The following is a 5,036-nucleotide window of genomic DNA, read 5'->3' on the forward strand; positions in this document are numbered from 1 at the left end:
AGAGGGTCAGGGCGCCTAGTGGGAAGTGGGGCTGCCCTGGTGCCCAGGCTGGCTCCACCGGCTATGTGACTTGGGACAGCTGTACAATAGGGAGAAAAACGTGGTTAATGTATCTACAGGGCTTAAAACGGGATCGTGGCTCATGTGGACAAATGCCATTCCTGCTGTAGCTGCCTGCCCATTCCTGGCACAAGTAGGTGCACAGTGAGCTGAGCCACTCTAGGCACTGGGTGCTCTTTCTCTGTGTGTCCAGGATTCTGCCTGGATCATTGTACTCTGACCTTGCCTCCTGGCCCTGATATGGATGGGCCTGCCAGCAGGGGAGGGCTGCCTCCACGGAGGGGGCGGAAATCTGGGGGTGGGGTGGAAGACGGTGCTACCCACCCCACTGAGGGCTTAGGACAGCCCATGGAGCCCCTGGCCGGGAGAGGGAGGTTTGGGGTCTTCCCAGCACTCTGTCCGTGTCAGGACGACTCTTGGCCCGTCCCCTGCTCAGTAGCTTTGCCAAGCTTGGCCCGGGCTTGGGAGTGTGGCAGACCTGGGATCCTCCCAGCTCTGCAACTTGGGCAGAGGCTTGCTTTCTCTGAGCCTCTTCAGTTTGCTCTTCTGTTAAATAGGCATCTTTGGGCCTCTGTCTCTTGGGCCAGACTTTGCTCTTCTGTTCAATAGTCATCTTCCCTCCTATGGATGTCATCGCCTGGATCTCTCTCTCTCTGATTCCAGGGCACTGGCCCAGAATGTTGGCAGGTGCGGGGGGGAGGGGGCGGAGATGTTGCATTATCTCATTGGCAGAACATCTGGTGCACAATAGGTTTACTTTACATAGAGAACCTGGCACACAGAAGGAGCATTTTATGCACAGTACCTGACGCTCAGTGGGCATGCTTAATGTCGAGCACCTGCCACACAGTAGTCAAGGCTTATGTAGAGTTCACAGCAAAGAGTATATGTCACAAAGTAGGCATGTTTTATGTAAAGTACTTTGCACAGAGTATGCTTATTTTACGTAAAGCACCTGCCACACAGTAGGAGAGCTCTAAGAAGGCACCGGGCACACAGTAGGTATACTTTTCATGGAACACCCAACACACAGTAGGTGTGCTTTATGGAGAGCACCTAGCACTTAGTAGGCATGCCTTGTAGAGGGTCCCCAGCACATGTAGGCATGCTTTAGGTCAACACCTGGCATACGGTTGACAGAATTTGTGTCAAACAGAAGGGGCGCACAGTGGGTGTACTTTATACGACGTACCTGCTCGTGGTAGGCACACTTCATGTAGCGTTCCCAACACACTGTAGGGACACTTTTTGCGGTACCCAGCACATAGTAGGCGCACTTTACAGACAGTCTTCTGCAAACAGTAGGTTTACTTTACGTGGAACGCTGGCACAGAGCAGCACACACACTAGTCACGAGCACTTTCTTGGCCACTTATCTTTTTTGGGATCCCTGATCTTTCCTACCTTCCTGTGGAACCGTCTTCTGTCCCCCTCTCAGGCCCTCATCTGACATCCCATTTCCCAGATGGCAAGACTGAGCCTAGAGAGGGCCGGCACAGCCCAAGGTCACAGCCAGGAGGTGGCTGAACTGCGTGCAGGGTCTCCCAGCTCTGTCTGGGCCCCCCTCCCTCTCCTGGCCTCCTGCAGCCTTACCCCCTCACCTCTAGGTGCCTTCTTCCCTCTGGGCCCTTTACCCTCTGAGTCTGATGCAAGTAACCCCCAGCCAGAACGGCTTTTTGTTTCCCCCTGTGGTCTTGTGTCAGCTCAGCCCTAGGCTCTTTGGAGGCAGGGCTTGAACTCCTTCCAGGCTGTGCAGCCCGGAGGCCCGATGGGCCCCGAAGCTTCCTGATTCTGCTCTGGGAAATGGTGCATGAGTCTGACCTGCCTCGTACGTGGAGAGGAGCCCCAGAGATGTTTTGGGACTAGGATTGGCTGCACCCTGCCCCCATGGCACCTAACTATCACGTTCAAGCATTTCCCTGCTGTGTCCTGCTGGCCTTGAAAGGGCAGTGGTGGCTGTTAGCTTGGCGCCCAGGAGTCACTTTGCCCATCCCTCAACGGATCCCCCACCCCCACATGGGAGGTGCTGAGTTCTGAGGATCCAATCCCATACTCTATAACACGGAAGTCCCCTTCCCTCACCTACTAGTTGGGCCACTGCCAGGTGGGGAGGAGGTAAGCAGGCAGGCAGGGATTGGCTGGTTTAGCCTGGCCACTGCCAGTGTCCCCTAAGACAGGCGCCAGGGACAAAGACTTTCCAAGAGGAGGGAGAGGAGGCTGTGTGGATAAGCTGCTGTGGTCTGAAGGTACCTGGCTGGGGGTCTTGATCCTGGGTAGCGAAGGATGCTGCCCAAGGGTGGGGTGGCTCCAGAGAGCCGCTGGGAGCAGTGTGGCTACTGGTGGGTGGTTAGCTATCTCTCTGTGTCTCTGTCTTTCTTTTTCTCCCTCTCACTCAGTCTGCCACTCCCTCTGGAATTGTCTAGGTCCTCCTCCCCTCTCTGAATCACCATTTGCCCAGTGCTGAGCACTCACCATGCCTACCCTTCTCTCTCCCTGCCCCTCCCATTCCGGTGTGGGGGAGGGGCTCTCCCTCTGTTCCTGAAGAGTCCAGAGAGCTCACCCTTGGGCCCATTTCCTCGGCCTCAGGAAAATCTGTCCCCTCTGCCTCCAGGATGCTGAGTCTGTCCTGGCTGGGACTCGGGCAGGTGGCAGCCTCCCCATGGCTGCTCCTGCTGCTGGTGGGGGTCTCCTGGCTCTTGGCCCGCGTCCTGGCCTGGAGCTACAGCTTCTATGACACCTGTTGCCGCCTCAGGTGTTTCCCGCAGCCTCGAAGGAGCACTGGTTTTGGTGTCACATGGGACTGGTGAGTGTGGGTGGCAGCACGGGCCTGGGGCATCGGGATGGAGGCAGTTTCCCAGGGGTGGGTAATGGGGACCTGGGTGGGGCTGGGATCTGGGACAGCAGAGAAGGAGGAAGGCTAGGGAGCCGTTCTGGAATCACTCATTCATCCCAGGCCATTTCCACATCTTCATCTTCACACCCCTAGCCTGTTTGGGATCCATTTCCTGCCTCCCATCCCCACATTAATGTCCCTCTGAAGGGCTCCCAGGGCGGTCTGCCCAGAGCAAGGACCCTTGGCATTCCCAGTGTCCATGGCTACCCCAGAGACCTTCTCAGGGGCGCTGTCCAGGGTCTGCTCCCTACCTGGCCCATTCCTTTGTGTCTGCTCACTTACCTACAGTAATTACCTATGACCTCCCCACCTCCAGTCACAGGGGTCCAGCTCTCCACCCACACCCCTCCCCAACAAAGCTTCCTCTCAGTCTACACTTCCCTGCTGAGATGTCCCAATGGGCCCATTGCCCAACCTGAATACAGTTTAACCACTCACTTTCCCTTACAGAAGCTTTCTTTGACTCCCCACCTGCATGGACCTTTGACTTGGGTCTGTTCATACATAAAGAATTAATTGTCCAGTTACTTATTTTCCACCTCTTTATCTGGATAGTTGCTCTGGGGATCAGATACTACATTGTCCAGCCCAGGAGCTGGCATACAGTAGGCACTCAGGTAAGTGTTTGATGACATAGGTGGTGAGCTTACCATTACCTGCCATGTTCAAGGTCAAAGGGTGAGCGGCTAGCCCTTCCCATCCCCAGACAGGCTGAGGGAGGAGCACAGCTCTCCTTAACTGCCCAGCATGAGGACCACAGCTGGGGGAGGGACTTCCTGCTATTTTACTGCTCATTATGGCCAAATTTGGAATGAGGGCATTCCAAGCTCATTGTGAACTTTGCCTGAGATGCTGGGTCTGGGAATGGTCTTGACAAACCCTGGGGGCAGCAGGAATGTTATAAAGTTACCGTTTCCACTCCCTGTTCCAGGGCTTGGCCATGGAGGCTGGTCTTGTTCACTCTTCTCTCCTCCAGTCCGTCTTGCTGTGTGACCTCAGCTGAGTCACTCTCCCTCTCTGGGCCAATCTCCTCAAATGCCTCGGGTTCAGGGAGCAGGGAACAGTCCCAAAAGTGAAAATGACTCTATTCACCTGTCTGGAGCACCTGGAAGTATTTGTCAGGCCGGGATGGGGCTTCCCGTGGGACTGGAGAGGTTGCCTCACTGGGAGGCAAACCCCCTCCTTCTCCTTTTGGGGGACGCGGCCTGGGTTTCTTCATTTGTAAAAGGCACGGCTGATGGGGGAGTCAATAGGTTCAGGGGATAGGTTCATAAATAGTCCATAGGTTCATAGGTAGAGGTAGATAGAAAGATAGACAGACAGACAGACAGACAGATGGGATGAACCATGCAAGCTGGCGGCAGAAGAGGTTGTAGTGGGAGCTACCCTCCTGACTGATGGGCAGAGCTCACACCTGTGTCCTGGGGTCTGTCTCAGAGCTGGAAGGTCTGCATACCTTCACCATCTGGGGAGCGGGGGGTCGTGTGGACTGGCCAGGACATCAGGACATGGGAACGAGCCCCAGTACAAACCGTGAGGCCACACTGCTGTTCCCGTGGGCACCTCCCTGAGATTGGAACGACTCCCAGGAGAAGAAAGATCTGACTTCTCAAGCCAAGGTCGGCCTCTCTGGGGGCAGGAGCGTGTCTTCTCCCTGTGTCCTGGGAGGGACCCTTGGGACATGGAGAGTCTTCCGGGATCCCTCTGCCCCCAAGGGAAGGAGCAGGAGGAAACAGAGATCCCCTCCATCGCAGAGTCTGGACACACTGACCACTGCAGAGGGTGCAGGGGAACTTGCCATGGCTCCCTTCTGCGGAGGTGACGGCCCCTGTCTTGCTTGTAGGTCCACCCCACAGAGCAGGGCTTGAGGGTCTTAATTCAGCTGGTGGCTGCCTACTCGCAGGGTTTATGATCTGCTCGGGCTCCCATCATTTCTTGTCACCGTGGCATTGCCTGCTCTGTCATCATGCCACAGGTACCCATCTGGAATATGTGGCCATGGGCACTGTGGCAGCATCTGAGGGCCACGTACCCCTCCCTGCCAGGCTTCTGTGAGGTCCCTGTGGATTCCAAGGTCCTTTCT

The 5,036-nt window shown here is 56.0% G+C and overlaps 1 long non-coding RNA gene across 1 annotated transcript; it reads left to right on the forward strand.

Annotated features, from left to right (window-relative positions):
* Nucleotides 1–2,195: 2,195 nt before the first annotated feature.
* On the forward strand, nt 2,196–3,714 carry LOC115505574. Its single transcript, XR_003966063.1, has 2 exons — nt 2,196–2,306; nt 2,672–3,714. It is a non-coding gene; the product is annotated as an uncharacterized LOC115505574 (long non-coding RNA).
* Nucleotides 3,715–5,036: the final 1,322 nt, after the last annotated feature.

Source organism: Lynx canadensis, chromosome A2 (assembly GCF_007474595.2).
Source record: "Lynx canadensis isolate LIC74 chromosome A2, mLynCan4.pri.v2, whole genome shotgun sequence".
Classification (NCBI taxonomy): Eukaryota; Metazoa; Chordata; class Mammalia; order Carnivora; family Felidae; genus Lynx; species Lynx canadensis.